Source organism: Cupressus sempervirens, chromosome 3 (genome assembly GCF_028749045.1).
Source record: "Cupressus sempervirens isolate cs-2001-9-10 chromosome 3, ASM2874904v1, whole genome shotgun sequence".
NCBI classification, from domain to species: domain Eukaryota; kingdom Viridiplantae; phylum Streptophyta; class Pinopsida; order Cupressales; family Cupressaceae; genus Cupressus; species Cupressus sempervirens.
The window spans coordinates 391000701-391022119 of record NC_143120.1 but is presented as its reverse complement, the minus strand read 5'-3'; the positions used below and the strand labels follow the sequence as shown (position 1 = coordinate 391022119).

The 21419-nt window shown below is 31.0% G+C and overlaps 1 non-coding gene across 1 annotated transcript; it reads right to left on the bottom strand.

The window, feature by feature from the left end:
- Positions 1-20523: 20523 nt before the first annotated feature.
- LOC149566666 (U5 spliceosomal RNA) lies at positions 20524-20639 on the bottom strand. The gene has a single exon (XR_016363131.1). It is a non-coding gene; the product is annotated as a U5 spliceosomal RNA (small nuclear RNA).
- Between the last annotated feature and the right edge of the window lie 780 nt (positions 20640-21419).

Below are 21419 nucleotides of genomic sequence, written 5' to 3'. Positions count from 1 at the left end.
CTAGTAAAATGACCCAGTGGTCTTTATGAAATGTCCCAGTAGTGGTGCACAAATGGGTCAATCACTAACCAAAAAAGATAAAAAATGATCAATTATTAGTACAGGTGTGATCAATTAGTGGAGGGTATCTACGAGATCTACTCTATCAACTCTATCACGACCATTTGACCCCCTAATGCCTAGTGGGTCTCTTCCCCTACAAGTTGAAATCTTGAAGCAATTTGCTCCTATAAGTGTCGTGTAAGAAGCAAACTAGTTTTCACAAAGTTAAACTTTGTAATTAGGGGAAGAGACCCAATAGCCGTTGGGGTTTCCAATGATTGTTATGGTATTGTTATAGATACTCCACAATTACCGCTTTTAAAAAGCCTCAAAAAATGATAACACGTACCTAATTGTTAATAACATATGTATTAATAGCCAATCACACATGTACTAATAGTTGATCATCTTTTAGCTTTTTTGGTTGCTAATTGGTCCATTTGTGTCAAAAGCACTATTTGTTTTGGTGAGGGGCTATTGGGGGGTGAATATAATGGGTATCGGCCAAACATTTTGAAATGGCACTTTTCAACCATGACCTCTCCAGAGGGCTCCGTAAATGCGGAAATGTCTAAGCCTTAGTTTTAAGGTCTTTAGTTAGCTATGGATGTTCACTAAAAAAATTGGCAAATTTTGGTGTATGAATTAGGATTCTAGGTGTGCAAAGTTAACTTGGGTGGCTATTGGGTCTCTTCCCCTATATGTCATAGCATGTTTGATATAACAAGTTGTTTGATAGTGTCCCCTATGGAGATGACAAAGGTGGGGATTTTGTAGGGGCTCTTTACTTTGTCTCAAAAATCCCATTCATATAACAAGTTGTTGGATAATTAACCCTACGAAGATGGTAGAGATGGTGGTTTTGTTGGGGTTGTTAACTTGAGTCTCGGAAATCCCATACAGAGAACTCATGATTTCTTTGAATGTTTCCCTTGTGGTTTTTAGGAATGTGTGCCGGCTGAACAATTAATTATTGATTTTTATTAACATAATCAGTAAAACAAGAGCAAATTGAATTTTGTTATTTGTCATTTTTTATCTATACTTTTGAGGCAAATTAGTAGCTGTCTTAATTTTTGTATGCTGATTTTGAATTTATTTGTGCTTATGTTTGCACCAACTTCTTCGCCTCACTATGTGATCCATCATCAAAATGATAAGGATTGTCCAAATTTTTCTACCAACGTATCTTATTTAAACTAAGATACAATCTAATCTGAAAGCAGACAAGTATTGATAAATTGCAAACTTATCACAATTGTTCTTCTAAATTTAGTTTGTTGCGGTAAATCATAAGATATTATTCTTCTCCATTGAATTGTATTGTCCTTTCAATTGATTGACAAGTTATAAAAGAATGGCAGTCATAACTACGATGGAACTGTCAAGTTGTCAACACTAATGCGTGTTTAGAGTTCTGTATGATCTGATACACCCGTACAATTGTAGTGTTTGGTGCGAAGGATGGGTTTCGGGGCATTCCATTTAAAATGTTATCTGTTTTAATGGAGAAATAATTAATGGCCCTTTCTTATTTAATGCTCCTTTTTGAAGAAGGGAAGGAAGGAAAGAGGAAGACGATGGTACATAAAATAAAATTTATTGATTGATTAAACAAGAGTTCTGTGAGAGCTTTAATCCCTGCCTTGTGCAATGGTTAGAAGGTAGGTTAAATAAGTGGCAGTTTTCATTTTGATAGGGAACTAAGAAATTGGTTGACTCTTATTAATTTGCGTGAAAAATTATATTTGTAAAAAACATTCTTTTTCAAAAATAATTATAGCATAATTAATTGTTAATCAAATGTTGGGGTGTACTCTATTTTTCTAAATTAAGAAAAATTCAAGCAAGGGGATAGATAAGATTGAATTAATTATAGGATAGATTGTACAACCATTCTTTTGTCCTACAATGTAGATTATATTAGAGTAAGAAAACTTTGGAAAATGTCAAATGAATTAAAATTTTATTTATAATATATTATTTTAAATTAATTTATGTAAGAAATACATTTTATTACTATTTATTATTCATTTATTATTATTGTTGAGATTAAGTATTTTTATATGTTAATAGTGAGTAGATTGGAACCCATGACCTCCTCGATGATCCCAATTTATCGATGTAGGCTCTCACCTAATAAACAATGTAATTTTAATTGCACTAAGTTGAGTAATGTTGAATTTATGCGTATGTAATTAAACAAAATGATATGAGAAAAATTCTTCCTAAAGTATCTCGATCTCTAATTAACTATTATATACATATAGATAATATTTTTTAATGTAATGTACGAAATTGATTATTAGAGTTAAGAAATGTTGAATTCATGTGTATGTTGTTGAACACAATGATAGGAGAAATTTTTCAGTCTAAAGTATCTCAATGTCTAATTAACTATTATATGCATATAAATAACATTTTTCAAATGTAATGCACTAAATTGATTATTAGAGAAATAAATCAAGAGAATTAGATTGAAATATATACATTGAGACATTTTATTTTTATTTTTAATTTAAGAAATAAATATAAAGAAAATAAAATAACAATAAATCAAGATAAATCTAATGACAATAAATCTAACAAATCTAATGTTAATTTTAATAATAAATATTTAGTTCTATTTAACTCTAAACTCTCTAAATGTAACGTTAACTTTAATAATAATAATAAACAACAATTGAACCAAATAAACCAATTATTATTTAAATTAAACCTTTTGAACTTGCACACTTCTCAATTACAACTTGACCTGATATTTACAAGACTTAACTGATAAGATAAGATTTGATTTTTAACACGTGTAAATATTTATGTCTTGTTTCAAAGTGCGTCGCAACAACCAAATCAAATTTGATAGCTTTTCAAATAATTTTAGAAAACTTTACTATTAAAATAATAATTCCCAAAAAAATACTATTAAGAAATAAGGGCTCAACTCTTTTGTGGCATGTTGGATGATAGAATACATTTTAACCAAAATCATTTTGTCTACTATAAATTTGAAACAAAAATCCAATATAAATGTTTAATCATTGAAAAAGTTTGAAAATTTTAAAAAGGTGTATACTTTGCTAAAATGGTATAATAATAACTTCAAAGATTAATAGAGAACGCATGTATCTATTTTGGCAAATATATGGGGGGGGCCTCTGATAAAAATCCCTTTTGGATCTTATCATTTATTAATTATCTCCATCCTTTTTCAGAACATGATATTGGTTTCATCGCTAGAATTCCAACTATAACATCCACGTAAAATATATTTATGAATAGGGGAAGTACAAATACACCTGCAAAGGAAGTAGAATATTTATGAATGGCGATAATTTCTCTGACATGCACAGTAAATACATCCACTGCACTATCTTTTCGAATGTTTTTTTTCCATTTTTACGTCCCCAATAAATCAATTAATCCCCAGGAAATTACCCATAGACCAATGGGAAATTAGCATTTATCATTTGAAAAATGTTTTTTAAATCCAACCTTTACAAAATTGAAGTATGACATATGATCGAGCGAAAAAATAAAAAAACATTAGTTCCCTGCCTTTATAAGGTAGGGACTAATAAAGGAGTATTAATAAATGAATTTAAGGTAGGTAGATGTCATAAAAATAAAGTAAATGTTTATTAGAAAAGATTTAATATGTGATTATGTTTTAATTGTTATGATAGTAGTTATTGATTTAATATCTATAATTGTTACTTTAATATTTACAATTGTTGATTTAATATCTAATATTTTGTATATCGTTGTACCATAGTTGTGGCTTTAAAATGTTATTTGTGGTAATGACTATATATAATTAAATGAAATGTATCCTTTATACTAAAAAGCAACCAATCATGTAATGTCACATCAATTACTAAAGTATGCGTGTCTCTTTTTCATAATCATTGCTCTCATAGTTTTTGTGTTGTTTTAGACACCTTGCCAAATAACATGTTAATGTGGCATCTTATTTGATGATTAACCTTAGTTATAAGCAAAGAACTTACCAAGTATGCTTTTTTAAAGAATGGTGGGTGTTTGAATTTTACATGAAAGATTTTGAAAGGTTCAAAGTTAAGGAGCACAACTATTGGATCCTCTCCCTTAAAAAAAGTTGCAAAGTAATAATAATTTTTTTGTTATTTTTTAGCCTAAAATATTTGTAATTGATATTCAACTAAAAGACAATAACTTCAATTTATTTTAGTTATTCTATTTGTTTAAGTATTAGAAAGCTATTCAATCATATTATAGAATAATAAAAATTAGAACTCTCTACATAAAAAATGGAGTATACAATAACAAACTAAAATGTGTTTTTCGTAGAATCTCTTTAACACTTGAATTAAACATGAAAGTTGACAAATATTTATGAAAATAACAAATAATCTTAGCATTACTAACCCGTTTTGCACTAAGCTATGGTAGTTGTGCTCAAGATGTTGAAAGCAAGAGCATGTAGCATTGTAAAATACACTACTTTGGGTGATGTTTGTAAACTTAAGTGATTTAATGGCTTTCTACTATGAATAGTTTATATGTTTTTATTTAGAGGATAAGATGGCTAGGATCAAGAGTGGAGATCAGAGGTTGAGGATGGAAGAAGATTTAAGGCCTTTAAAATGGTTAAGAGGCTTGGGAGGATAAGAGGACAAGAGTGCCCACATTGTTGGTGGATGGTGAAGAGCCCTAGATTAAAGTACAATCTATGATGGAAAATCCTTTAGAAGAAATTGGAGTGATGCAATGGAAAAGGATACCTTGGAGTACCTTAAGTAGGATGTTGAAAAGCTCATTTGACCCATGTGACATCATGCAAATGTCCATGTCATATGAATAAAGGGACCTTGCCTTGTACAAATGTAGTATCTATGTACACATGTAGAGATGTGATTAATTTGATGAAATCTGACAAAGATTATTGTGTTCAAGTGAGAAACTAAATTAATTTTAGTCCACTAGTGAAAAGTAGATCAAAAAAATAATTATGAAAGGGCACTTACGCCAAATTGGTGAACAAAAATGCAGCCACTCAAAAAATAAATCCGAAAAAGTGCCTTATGTGACTATATGAATTGAAAAAATAAATAAACTAAATGCGGAGTGGCTTGGAAAATCCACGCCATAATGCATACAAGATATGAACATTGTGGTTGGCTTTTTAAATAAAAAAACCTATGAACACCATAGAAATAAAAAACATGTTAAAAAACCCAAAGGAAACCAGATCGTAATTATGTTGCTATCAAACAAATCTAGAAGAGGAAACACACCAACTTGTACAATGTAACTTCACGAAGACAAAGGTCTTGCAACTCTTCTTTTCTTCTAGATTGAAGTGTAAGATTCGTGAAAAATGGGTAGTCCTAAAGAACCCAGGATATCCCAATATGATTGCATAATTTGATTAGATATATAATTGCAATTTAATTAATTTACTTGGTGGTATGGCTATATATAGTCACATAGTGGACTTGGTAATCATTGATTTGTGTAGCTCTAAATATAGTGAGAATGAGGTGAAAGAAGTAGAAAGAAAATATGTGCATTATGAAAGAAAGACCAAAGGCATTAAGAATGCCCAAAAAAGAATCGACAAATTAAGCCACTTGGAACACTTTATTTCTAAAACATCTTTCATAATTAGGGTTTCCATTGTATTATTTCACTTGTTCAAATTTTTCATCTTAGGGAGGTGTACTTTGAGGATTGCAAGCAACATAATTGTAGGTATCAACATAAGTGGTTGATGTAGGAGCATCCTTCGGTTGTTGACAATCTTGCATCACCTAAAAATATTTCCTTTTAATTTGTTCCTATTTTTCAGTTACTATGTTTTTAGTGATCCTCTAAGTTGGATCATTTTCTATTGTGAACCTTAATGTTTAATCTAGGCATCATTGTTTAACTATGTTCAAGTTCACACCTCATTTAGATACTTCGTAGTGGGGATATTTTGGATTCTTGTTTGGTTCTATGTGCTCTTCATAGCTTTAATGGTCGTTCAATTTTCTAATCTCATGAAGTCATTTCTTGACTCGTGAAGCTTTGTAGCCCATATCTAGATGTTGGATCTATGATTAACATATCTCTTGGATTAAGCCCCATTCCAATATCTTGGCATTGAGATCCTTACGATTTGGGTCTTGACCTTTATTTCTTCACACTATGTTTTCTATCCTTAGAAAACACAATTGATCTAATTGGCATGCGTTGTGAAGGCTCTGCATATTTTAATAGTTGATCTTTGTTTTGGGGGGCACGATAGAGAGTTGTAAGAATAACTTTTAGGAGGCTAGATCTAGGTTTTTTCTTGTAAGCCTAAGAATGTAAACCATGTATTGTAGGCCAATTCAAATGGAATATTTGCTTTTGTGATAATTTGAAGATGTGCTATAGCATTTTGATTATCTATTCTTGTGTTTGAGTTGATTACTTTTGTTATGTGAACCTCCTTTGGGGAAACTCCTACTATGAATACATCAAACGGTATTAGAGAAAGGTTTACACTCGTGTGTTAGCATATTGAAGCTCCCAAGCTTGTGAATCCCTAGATGTGTAGGTTTTTGGGGGTGATCGAGTGCGAATCTAGCCTGCAATTGCATATGACTTGTTCAAGAGGATTGTAGAAGAGTTATTTGTTCGGTGGAATTTTTTAAAATTGTTTAGTCATCCCAAGGGTGAATATATCACCAAGTTAGAGGCAAGCTACATATGTGTTTGGTATCTCATAGAGGGAGAGGTAGGTAACACCTCGTGATTAGATTGTCAAAGTTGAGCTATTTGCACTAGAGGTTTGGAAGGGTGCCTAAATGAGCCATAGAAGGTTAGAAAAATTGATTGATGAATTTAAGAATGAAATGAGTAATGAGATAACAAATGTGTTAGCTCTATTGCAAAGGAATCCTAAAACTGAAGACCTTGAGAGTGTAGATGTTAAGATCCCAACAAACGAGGAAAGATTATTGAGATTCATTAGATCCCTATATCTTTGTGCAAATGTTTGGGAGATCATGCGTCACTTGTCATGAAGTGACATTCCATGTTAATGACATTTATGTTGACATGCCACAATGTTCCTTCTCTCCTTCCAATGTCTTATTCTCCCTTCTAAGAAACATAGTCCATTCCAGGAGGGTGTAATGTCCTAGGACAAGAATACTTGCAAAACCAATATTGGAATTTATACAATAATAAATTAAATTCTACTATTCTACCCTCTATCATAACCCTAACCTTAAAGACATCTCCATATCAAGATTGATAACCCTCTTGAGGATCCCTAGGTTCTCAGTTACTTCTGTCTTCTATGAAATGCTCCCTTCAAGGTCCTTCCTAGAATATATATTCTTTATTTAGGGCCCTTATCACATATGCATATGTTAACTTCAACACAATATTCTGTACATAACCATATTAAGATCACTCTCTTCCTTAATAGGGACTCTCTTCATCTTAGGTCATTAACCATATTAATATCACTCTCTTCCCTAAAAGTAACTCTCTTGATCTTATGCCAGTAGCCATATTAAGATCACTCTCTTCCCAAGAAGGGACTCTCTTGATCTTAACAATTAATCATATTAAATCATGTATATCATTCTCTTAATATTTCATATATATATATATATATATATATATATATATATATATATATATATATATATATGTTCGTATATATGAATAAGTGTAAATTATCCATAAAAATATATTCATAATTATAATTAAATGATTGGCATCATACCTTCCTTACCTTTATCCTTATTTGATTTGGCTCTCCTTAATTAGTTTGCACAAAATTCCTCTTAATATCTCACTCAACCTTATCTAATATTTTCCCTTTAAAAATCTTTGTTTTCTTCTTATTAAGAAGATTTAAATAAATATATATATATATATATATATATATATATATATATATATATATATATATATATATATATATATATATATATATATATATATATATATATATATATATATATATATATATATATATATATATATATATATATATATATATGTTTAATTATTGGTAATGGATAAAAGATCAAAGATCATATGAATCCTTACCATTTATATACATAAACAATTTTCATAGATAAGTTATATAATTATAATGTCTTTTAATATTTATTACATGGAAATATTCATTTAATATTACTACATATATAATATAATGAAAATGCAACAAATATCTATTATAATACACATTTACTATTCTTGCATAGAAATGAATTAGATACATACCTTCTACTTACCTTTTTGATAATTATGCAATATCCTTATTATCCTTACTCTTTCCCTTTGGGATAACATTAATTCTCTTGTTTTATCCCTTCTTTTTCCTAACTAATGGAGATGTGTGTTTCTTTTGAATCACATCCCTTAAGTATATGTCCTTTTTTTTTTATCACCCTTCAACCTTATATTATTATTTGTTTTTTCTTAATTGATGTTTCCTTTTAATTCATTGGTAATTGTCTCCCTTTGACTTCTGAAATGCTTACATGGTTTGATATTATTAGTCCCCTTCCTGACCCCAATATCCTATTATTCCACTATTGGGACAGATAGAGAGGTAGGTGAACCAATAGAAAGGCAAGTGCAAGGGCCGCCTCTGAGCAAGACTTAGGCCTTTATAGACTCTTATCTATAGGCAGAGACTATAGTTTTCAAATCTTTATTTTTCAATAGTTCATGTTTTGAGAATCGTGCAAAGCATAAAACACTTGTTATATACTATAGACTCTGAATTACTTATGGTTAAAATGAATTTCAAGTTATAAAAGTTTTGTTCATTAATTTTTTCCTAACAACCTTTCCATTTTCTTGTTCATAATATTCTACTGAAAATTAAGAGAGTAGAAACATGGCAAGTAGCAGTAATAAATCAGTGACATGTATTTCCTAGAAACTTTTACCTTACCATGTTTGTCATGTGTGTGTATTACTAGGTAACCTATTCAGGAATCAGCCATGTGTATTGTCCATGCACATTACTTTACCTATTCTTCTAAGTGGGCTAAAATATTTATTTTCTATAGTGATCAAGCCTAGTTTTCGAGAGGGGATCTAAACCAGGCACCCTCACTTGTCACTCTTCTTAGCACAAATTCATGAAGTTCATTCATAGCTACAAGGATGAAAAGGGAAATTTCCCTTACAGGTAGTGCACAACCATTGTATCATATATGGTAATTAGATGAAATTAGGTATTATTAATTTTCCAAATTAGTGTCCATTTATAAACATTGATCATTTTTTTTGTGCAGAGAGGGTCCAAGTTTCTCAATCCAATGTTTCTAATGGTTTCAAAAGATGACATTAATTCATTCAATGGGGGATTTATAAGAGAATCCATGAATCTCTTGTCGATTTTTTTTTTTTCTCATTTCATAGAGATATCCCTATGACCTAAGCCCAGGTCCTAGAGGTGGACTCGAACCTAAGACCATGGGGTAACCCACAACTTCAAGCCTTATCCAGATACTATGCACGCTAGGGATTGCCAATTTGTTACCTCTTGATTGTTTTCAAAAGCCCCGGTAGAGAGAAATAATTGTTTTGTTTCTGAAAGTTCTATTTAAACTTCAATTTTCAAACATTTTAATTTAATTCAAAATGTTATGAAAGAGAGTTTTGTTATGGCTTTTGGACAATTTGAAATTACTTTGTCCAAGGTGTTAGGTGCACTTAAATCCAAGGTACTAGAGAAACAAGTGACATGAAGGAGGCAACAAGTGAAGAAATGCAAATTCATCTATGTTTGAAGGAAAATATTATATCCACGAGGTTAGTACATGTGAGTGTTTGAGCTTGGATTGGTTTGTCATTATTTTTGAACTTTGTTATTCAATATGGAATAATTATAGTAATAAATCTCTTTTTTGGGCAAGTTTATGTCATATCCCCTATTAGGATTAACAATATATTCTCAAATTTTATCTAAAAATCTCATTCTTTTCTAAGTTCAATACAAGGACATTATATCAAATAGTTTAATGGTATGTGTTTAATTCCATGATGTGTCTTTATAAATGCAGAGATCAAGCACTTGTTTATTTAGTTTTTGTAATGCTCAAGATTCTATCATCACTCAACTAGAATTCTCTCAATTACACTTCTAAGATTTCCTTAATAAGGTTGCTTCTAACTATAGAGCATATTACTGATAATTGAGGATTGTTCATAAAATATATAATTAATCCTTTATGATTGTAGCATCTGTTAATAACTTATCCTATTACTGTGACTGGTGGATGTGACTTTCTTATTTTTTTGAATGTGTAGTGTTGGTTCCTACAAACACTAATATACTGACATAAACTTGCACTAGATCTATTTTTTCCCTATAGAATTCAAATATTAGGATCATGGTGTATCTTATTATTTTCTTCCTTGATAAATTATATGAAATTTGGTCTTGATGCTTGACTCACTCTTTTAGGTGGCTTGTAATGTACAACTAGGTGCATCATAATACTTGCTAATATTTGTACTCTGATTTGTTCCCTTGCATTGTATCTTATTATGAAGTTTCTCCTACCTTTGACAAATTATGAATGAATGGATAGTCTTTTGTACTAAATCTTCATGATATGTTTTTATTCCACAACACATTAGCACCCTCAATATTTTCTCTTTCTTGTACATTAACTCTAATATATAAATTGTAGAATCTACTACTTGCTTAGTAGAGAATTTTCAATTTATACCTTAATTTCTGTCATGTATTCTTCCATTAGGATTCTTCACTTCCCAATACTATTAATATAGGGACATTACAATTTATCTCAAAATAACTTGAACTTTGATGATTGATATTTTGGCAAGAGTTGTCCACTACAATGCACAAACCCTACTAACATGGATAAGGTGATTGTTGAACAAGGAAAAATATTGTATACTTCAATAAGTATTCTCCCTAAATGATTATTTGATTCCTCTCTCTTATGTTTTTCTCAAAATAAATTTATTTCAAATTTAATGATTGCATTAATGCTAACCATTCGTCAATACAATTTTTTTGCTGCCAACATCTATATTGCAATTAGATTTATCAAATTCATGTTAATATTCTTGAATAATTTCTAAAATTCTAGATTTTATTAAGCTTTTGTAGCTTGATGATAAATCAAAATAAATGAATATTTCAAACCTTTTTTACACACTATTAATGTAGAAGTTTGTGTAGAATACATACTGCCTACAATAATAATTTGGGGACTATATTAGATTGTAAAGTATTTGTATTAAGAGTGTGGCCACATGTATTGAGGACCACAAACCCATGTCATAATTGTTACTAATTTACTAGTTAACTTGTAAAAGAAGATGAATTCATCAAACAAATAATAAATTTCAATTTTCTTCATGTAAAATAAACATAAATCCTAACCTAAAACTCCATATGATATAACTTGCAATTTTGAATCTTTATATGATCTAGAGTCACAATGTAAAACTCATTTCATCGAACACAAATTGACTAAGCTAAAATTACAAGAATTACATAATTTGATTATTTCTTTATGTTGGTTATTTCTTTATGCTTTGGTGGGCTTGATTAGCAAGTTAAACAAAATGGAAAAACAAACTTTTTGCAAAAGAAAAATGCTATGAATTTGTGTGGGTGCATTTGAAACCATTGACATTAGTTTGAAAAATGATTCTCTAGAATTAGAATGCAAAATTTCATTCTAATATAATTAATTCAAACAATGTTGGGTTCGTGGTGAGTTAATTTGGGGTATTCTATAGAATTACAATTTGGATATAATAACTTAAGGTTTAAAAACCTTTTTGAAAATCTCCTCTAGTAACAAAAATATATGTTCGCTTCACTTTTGAAGAAATTAAATGAATTAATTTACTACTATAATTTATTTTTTATGGAGTTGTAGTTCTGACCTTCAATTTTTAATAATAATATTAGACCTTTTTCAACATTGCATCTAAAAAAATTCGTGTCATAAAACAAATAGATCTACTATGAAACAATTAAGATGTAATGCATGAATATTTATTGGGCACACTCTTCAATATTAAATATATAATTATTACCTTTACTATATAAACAATTTTCTTAAGAAAATTCTTTCTCTTCCAATAATTAAGTAAATGATTATTACTAAATAGTGAGACTATAGCTCTACAGAGCTCTTGTTTATATTAATGTCTTTTCAACTCATTCTCATTTGTTCGATTTCTTTTGTCCTTTCTAAGTTTTTATGCTCCTTCACTAAATACCTTTCCTAGGCCATTTGAGTGGTGTGACCCTTGATATGTTCGTTCCTTCCTACCTTTTTAACTTCTGGCACCCTTTTAATAGCAGCATGGTTATACTTTTAGTTTGGATAATCTAGTGATTGGTTTATTAACTGATTCTTTTAAATTTACAATTATTATATTATAGGTAATTTTTTTGTTTTATTTCGTTATTATTAGTTCCTACCAAAGGTAGGATACTATTGCTTTCATTCAATTCAAATTTTTAGTTAAATTGACTAATCAACTCATAGGATTTAAAAGATTAAAAGAAACCTCAAATGTTTATATCTTTTTCTAATTTTTTATTATTTTATAAATCACATTTTTCATTCACTCTATTAGACCATTCTGTTTTTGGTAGGGAGAAAAATCAATTTTCTCCAACAAAAATACAAATATTTTCTAACAACTCTATCATGAATTAATTACAACTTTATCTTTTTCACATTTGTGACAAGTTCATTAGATTTTCAAAAAAGTAACATTTTTATCTTCCACCTCACACCACTTTGAATAGAAATGAATGTCTAATCAATATTAATTATCACAATTTATTTTTCTTACCAAGTTAAAATATGGAGTTAAATATTTTATATTTCTAATTTTAAATATATTTATTAGTTTTACATTGATATTTATTTTTGCGAATTGTAAAATGTTGTTTCTTTAAGTTTACACTATGTCTTACTAGCTACTATTTTACAATCTTGTTCTAATTTTTTTTATACCATTTTACAAATTGTTAAACTAATATTACTCCTCAAACTTACTAGATATTTTGGTAGTTTGAATTAAGTAATGAACAATTCATTTTTTAAAATTAAATATTTCAACTTATAATTGAATTGGTAGAAATGAGTAGTTCGTTCATATAATATAATTTCTATTGTTATTTATATATTTCTTACAGTAATAAATTATTAATATTTTAAAACTCCCTTCAACTCTCTTGTCCTTATATAACATATCATTCTCTCTTTTAGCTCTCTTTTTCTATCATTCCTTTCTATCTATAATTATCTATTTTCCTTCTTTTCCAATTATTGGTAGGAACTTTGACGCATTGTGTCTCTTGTTTAAATATTGATAAGCACTTTTTTAATAGATTTATTAAATGTTGTTCAAGGACTAGTATGAATATTTTAATTGATAATGAACTTTATTTAATATATTTGTCTAATTATTTTAATCAAAGATTAATCATTATGTATTTATCATTGATAATGAACAACAATTTGAGTAACATTGATAATGATAAATAAATTGGATGAATGTCATTAGTGTTCATTTATTGGTTAATCTACAATTTAATCAAAGGTTCATTGTAGAGGGTTACATTATTTGTGTGTATTTTGTGTCTAATCATGATGTCTCTACACTACATAAGTTTCTTGCAAAAACAAAAAAATTGATCTCAATGTCTATATTCGTGGGGAGCAATCCATTACCTCAATGTCTCAATATTTCCCTATTATACATATATCTAACTCAATGTTTATGCATGATCTTGTACTACCCTATGACACGCCTATATTATGTGCTACATATGTTACTACATGTTTTCAAGCCACATTGTCGCATGCCTATCTAACATTTTCTACACATGTCACTATCAAATCCTCCATATTCAAATGAGTATCTAACATTCAAAACATTATAAAATCACCCTATCGTATAATTATCTAGTATAAAACAACTTGTCACCCATATCAATGTATTATCCATGGGTTTGTGTGTAAGGGTTGTCTTCATCATATGGAAAACTAATATGTAGCTTGTGTGTTAAATGTGGCTCAACAATAATTTTCAACTTCCTAGCCAGGGGAAACCCCATGTGAAGGAAGTCACATAGATAAGTCAAATAAGTGTGTTTTACTTTAGCTTCAGATCTCTGTATGATATGATATGCTCACTAAAGTTGAGGCAAGATGTAATGACCTAAATTTACACCCTTGTGTAAATTTTCATTTGCATCACCCTCACTTTATTGTAAGAGTCAAATCAATGCCATTTTTCCACATTCTTTTGCTTTGTCATATCATCGCCCACTTCAAAATCTTGTCTGTGCATCTTGGACAACCCAGGATGTGTTCACACTACATAAAAATCTGGATGACGCACTAGTGTTCATGAATCTGCAAGTGTGTAGGTTTTCATTGATTCATTGCAAACTACCAAACTCTATTTATAATGCCCAAATCCACCACCCACACAGATGTGATTTGCCTTCCATGCATTATAATTGCTTCTTTCACTCTCATTTGGCCTTCTTGGTTGATTATTCATTCCTCTGAGCATTATAAAACTCTCTCTTGACCATTTGAACTCTTTACGCCTCTTTCTTATCAACCATTTTCATGCATTTCAAGGATAGGTATAAACATCTTCTTGGCCTTTGGGTGTCTCCACCAACCCTCATGCACATTGTCCTTATTTTGTGGTGTCAAGGGGAGTCTTCTTATCCAACCATTGTGTCTCTAAGAGATATCATTTTCTTTATATACTTTTAGTTATATTATTGCTTATTTTCTTTGTCCATACAGTTATATACCACTATTTATCATATTTGTTCAATTGTCATAAAGGTGGAAACACTAAAGCATGGACCTAACTGAGGTAGGTCATTGTTTATGGGTGTGCAAGTTTTCTTAGAGGCATGAAATCAACCGAGTCACTTTGTCAAACTCTGAATCTAGTACCCGCTTTCCATTCTCTTCCTTTCATTGTCATTATTATCTTACAATAGAAATCTTTACTATTTCCTTTTTTTTCATTCAACTCATTAGCGTAGTATTTTGTTAGTTTTCTTACTTTCTAGATATGTGATTTGCATCTGTTTATATAAGGAATTATCTTTATGCAACAAGGTTCATTGTTTCCAAATCTCACACTACCACCATCATAATGTTCCATGTGTTCAAATTTTGTTTTATCACCAGTCATATGATGTGAGTAGCCACTATCAATGATCCATGTATCATTTTTGCTAACATGAGAGATAAGTGTCATTTTATCTCCTTCGTCATCAGATTCATCTTTTACAGCAGTATAAACCATTTCATCATCTTCATTACTTTCTGAATCTTTATCATAAAACAAGATTTTTTATCTTTGTCCTTGTAATCCTTGAAATTCTTAAAATCCTTCTTGCCTTTGTACTTGTTGTGTTTCTTTTCATCTTTGTCTTCTCTATTTGGGCACCTTGCAACAATGTGTCCAACTTCTTGACAAGAGAAACAAATTAGAGGAATCTTACCTTTATACTTTCCTTTGCCTTTCAGATACCTTCTTGCAAGCAATGCTTTAGTGGCTTCAAGAGCACTATCAGAACTGTCTTCCTCTTCACTTTAAGATTGTTTGCTTTTAGATCCTTTAACTTTCTTCTTGAGTGATACCTTGGCTTCATATGCAGACTCAACAATTCTAGAACTAGGAGTATAATTGTCATAGTTATCTAGTTCAAATGTTGTCAATCTTCCAATTAGAGCATCCAAAGTTATATTTCTATTTGGATCACATCTCATATCTTGAATAGCAGACACTTTGATTGCATAGATAGGAAGAAGGGTTCCGAGTACCTTTCTTACCACTGAACTACATCTTCAATTGTTCCTCTAGAGGCTTTGATAGCATTGACACTGGCTTTGATTCTTTCAACATATTTTGCAATATTTTCATCCTCATTTTCATCTAATCAAATTGTCCTCTAAGACTTTTTGCTTTGGCTCTCCTTACATTGTCATCTCCTCCATAGATGGCATTTATCTTGATCCACATTTCATAAGAAATTCCACAATCTTTGACCTCATCAAATTCGACATAGTTGAGAGATGAAGTAATATCAATCATCATGATATTATGACTCTTCTCTGCAATTTCTTCAATAGTCATAGTTTTAGTAGGAGCCTTTTATTTGGCTTCTAGATACTTTAGCCCTAAATCTCCAATGGTTGCCATGTGTAGCCTCATGAGTTCTTGCCATGCCTTGAAGTTATCTTTGTTCAACTTTGGTATCTCCCTTCTGTAAGACATCTCGATCTTTAGCTTAGGTCCTTGGAACCTTCTCTACAAGAACCAAAAGCTTTGATACGAATTGTTGGAAATATAAGATGAGTAACTGAGAGGGAAGGAGTGAATCAGTTACTACAAAAATAAATCCCAAATCCCTTAGATTTCAATACAAATCAAAACTCTAATTAAATTGTATTCTATTGTAACTCAACAAACACACATGCACTCGGTTTACACTAGAAGATGTTGTAACTTGGCAATAACTGAATATATTGAACTTAATGTGATTAACCTTAAGTTTAACTTAGTTGCATACCCATAAAAGAAATAGCATGAACACAAGTGACATCAAGATTTAATGTGGAAACCCAATTTGAAAAAAACTATTATTTGCAACTAGTTACTAATTTTCACTCTTCTGAAGTGAGCCCTATTAGGAGCCAACCTTGTTAAAGGTTACAAAACACACTGTTAGGTATGACCCTGTTAGAGGATTTAATCACTCTATTAGGAGTCGTCCTGTTAGAGGTCATTAGACACTTCAAATAGAAATGTCACCTTGTTAGAGGATTTACAAATAGTTGTTAAGCCAACTCTATTAAGAGATTTAGATCACTGCTACAATGGTTAGAGATTAACAATGAGATGACTTGATTTCTGATGCAACTGAATTGCTGATTATAGATCTCAATTCTAGCATGAATACTTGATCCTTACTAATTGAATATATCTTTGCAGCTCAACAAGGATATTTTTCTTATCCTTGTAATTCACTTCCTCTAAGCATCATCAAATCTTTTGTTATTTTCCACAGATTCAATCCTCAACTTGACCTTATATTTATATCTTACACATTGTCAAGTCGACTTGAATACAACTTAGAATACTTAATATTCATCTTCTCGGTCAGCTAAAATCAACAATTAAATTAATTGACCTCAATATGCCAAAACAAAAAAATCCTTCGTTAGCTGACCATGCTCGGTAGACACTAACTTAGAAATGATTTTCTTGTGTTAACCCAGTGAACTCAGTTAACACTGCATATTCATAAAGTTTCTTTGGCAATCGAGTGAGCTCCGTTAACCTTGGTTCCATCCAACATTTTCTTCATTAACCGAGTGAGCTCGGTTAACACTCAGCTTTTGCAAACTTTCCTTTGAGGACCAAGTGAACTCATAGACATTGTCTTTTAAACTTGGCAAACTCTGGAATGCTTAGAAGACATAGGAAACTGTCTTCATCGCCCGAGTGAGCCCGACATACACTGACTAGCAATGATATGACATTTTATGTAACATCAAAGATGATACACATTTAATCAATTATTTTCAACAGTTACTACATGTTTTTAAGCCACACTATCACATGGCTATCTAGTATTTTCTACACATGTCACTATCAAATCCTCCCTATTCAAATGAGAGTCTAGCTTTCATTACATATATCAGAACATTATCAAAATCACCCTATCATATAATTATCTAGTATAAAACAACTTGTCAGTCATATCAATGTACCATCCATAGGTTTGTGTGTATGGGTCATCTTCATCATCTGGAAAACTCATATGTAGCTTATGTGGTAGATGTGGCTCAACAATAATTTACAACTTCCTAGCTAGGAGAAACCCCATGTGAAGGAAGTCACATAGGTAAGTCAAATAAGTGTGTCTTACTTTAGCTTCATATCTCTCTATGATATGATATGCTTGCTAAAGTTGGGGCAAGACGTAATGACCTAAATTTATACCTTTGTGTAAATTTTTATTTGCATCACCCTCACTTTATTGTAAGAGTCAAATTAGCGCCATTTTTCCACATTCTTTTTCTTTGTCATATCATTGCCCACTTTAAAATCTTGTCTACGCATCTTGGACAACCCAGGATGTGTTCACATTGCATAAATATCTGGATGACACACCAGTGTTCATGAATCTAAAAGTGCGTAGGTTGTCATTGATTCATTACAAACTACCAAGCTCTATTTATAATGCCCAAATCCACCACCCACTCACATGTGATTTGCCTTGCATGCATTAAATTGCTTCTTTCACTCTCATTTGGCCTTCTTGGTTGATTATTCATTCCTCTGAGCATTATAAAACTCTCTCTTGACCATTTGAACTCTTTACACCTCTTGCATATCAACCATTTTCATGCATTTCAAGGATAGGTATAAACATCTTCTTGGCCCTTGGATGTCTCCACCAACCCTCATGCACATTGTCCTTATTGCGTGGTGTTGAGGGGAGTCTTCTTATCCAACCATTGTGTCTTTAAGAGATATCATTTTCTTTATCTACTTTTAGTTATATTATTGCTTATTTTCTTTCTCCATACAATTATATGCCACTATTTATCATATTTGTTCGGTTGTCATGAAGGTGGAAACACTGAATCATGAACCTAGCTGAGGTAGGTCATTGTTTATGGGTATGCAAGTTTTTTTGGAGGCATGAAATCAACCAAGTCACTTTTTCAAGCTCTAAATCTAGTGCTCTCTTTCCATTCCCTTCCTTTCATTGTCATTATTATCTTACAATAGCAATCTTTATCATTATTATTATTATTTTTCATTCAACTCATTAGCGTAGTATTTTGTTAGTTTTCTTACTTTCTAGATGTGTGCTTTACACTCTGTTTATATAAGGCATTAGCATGTCACATTGTCTTTGTGTACTCATGTTGTCATTTGTGACCTAAGTTAGCATCTAGGAAAGTGAGCTTGCCGAGCTTGGCATGTCTTCATTATAATTAGTTATTTCATTTCAAGTAACCCAAATATTTTAATCTATTAGTTTGCTTTAGTTATTTATATTTATCTACATTCGACACTTAATTAAATTTACTTCCACTTAAACACACTCTAGATTAGTCACATTTAAAAAATCAATATACAAACCCCCTATCTCTTCATCCCAATAGAGGTGAGGTGGCGCAAGATAAGTTTTATCCCTTGAGACTTTAGCTAGTCTGTAGGTTAGTGCATTTTTCCTTCTCCACAGTAATATAATAATAAAATTACTATTAATACAACAATGCACTCATTGCTTCCATTTTTCTCTTTCTATCTCTTCCTCCACCTTTATCTTCCCCCTCTATCTATAGATATATCTATCTATCCATTTTTTTATCTATCTCTATCTATCCATCTATCCATACATTTGTTCATACATCAATCCATACATTCCTCCTCCCGCCTTCCCCCTTCCCCTCTTTATTTCTTCCTCCCTACTACAAATCCATCTCCCCGATGTCTTTCTTCCCATTCTCTAGTTCATCTCTCACTCTTTCTATCCCCCTCCATCTCTTCCTATTACAATTATTTCCCCTTTCCCTCTCCAAATCCCTCTCCCTTATATACATATTAACATTATGTCATTTATCTCTCTCTTTTTCTATCCTATCGCAATTATTTCTCCCTTCCCTCTTCAAATCTCTCCTCTATATCCATCTTCTCATTCTCATATTTATCTTTCTCATTCTCATATTTATCTCTCCCTTTTTCTATCCACTCTACCTCTTTCCTATTGCAAATCTCTCCTCTGTATCCATCTTCTCATTCTCATATTTATCTTTCTCATTCTCATATTTATCTCTCCCTTTTTCTATCCACTCTACATCTTTCCTATTGCAAATCTCTCCTCTATATCCATCTTCTCATTCTCATATTTATCTCTCCCTTTTTCTATCCACTCTACCTCTTCCTATTGCAATTATCAATCCCTTTTTGAACCCCTCTCCCTAATATCTATCCATCTTCTTGTTCTCATGTCTACTTATCCCTCTCTCTCCCCCTCTCTCTTTTTATTTGATAATATTATATCTATCCATCTTCTTGTTCTCATGTCTATTTATCCCTCTCTCTTTTTATTTGATAATATAATAATATAATAAATATGCTGACAATAAAGTGTAATTATCATCTTAATAAGAGTATAAAGTGCAATTATTATCTTAATTATGTCAACAAAGTTTGGTTAACATGTTTGGATCTCTATAATTTGAAACTATACTTTGGCAAATCCAATATCATCCAAACACAAATTCCTGTTCTCTTTTAACACCTTCCTATATCAAACTCCTATTACTGGAAGGAAAAAACATATCAAACTCCTATTATTGGAAGGACAAGATATATCAAATTGCACATATTGGAGAGAATAAGATTGGATTGTTTTTATTTTTTTGGCCCCACTCCATAGAGAGGAAAGCCTCCAAAAATAGGCGTATGCCGCTGTATGTGGCGAAGACACGTTATTCTTTAGTAAAAGGCGAAAGAATAGTTCGCTTTGTCTTCATCACGCAGCTCCGTGTTTAGTCCTAATACACACTCGGCATTATATAGCATCTCCATCAACCGGGGTCTACTCAACATAACGAATGTGGGACTATTAGCTCAATTATAATATTGAACGAGTGGCATAGCACGAGGCCAAATGCCAATCTTCTATTATTCAAGACTACAATTTCTCATGATTATTACAAATATTATAAAGTATGAAATACGTACCCAAAGTTGGCAATGGAGACAATTCGATCCATCATAATAGTCACTCCAATCAATCTGAAGAGTGAAATGCTTCAAGTGCCATGTAAGGATGGGCGGATAATTACTAGATAAGCTTTTAGTCTAATGATGGGCTATTTCGCTTCTAAACAAATTTCACTTCTCTGGCCATCAATTAATTTAAGAAAGCTGCAGCATAGTCCGTTTTTTTGGGGGGGTTGAGATTGTGAGCATAATTAATCAATTTTTAGAGTGTGCTTAGAGTATGTTGCTTAAGCTTGTTTAATGGGTATAGGAGGAGTGAAATGGCTATGCAGTCGACAGAATGACTGTATATGATAATTTATTAATGATTTGAAATTTATAAAACAATAAACTTATAATTTTAATTTAATATTAAATAACAAATTAATACCTATTATGTCGACTGGATAGACACTTCCTAAGAGGAGAAGCAACATAATATGAACAAAATATAATAGAAAATTGTTATACTTTCCCTCTGACATATAAATCTTCTCTATTTCGATTATTCAAATTTGAAACATTGAAATCAAATCTTCTTTGAAGGATACAATCTA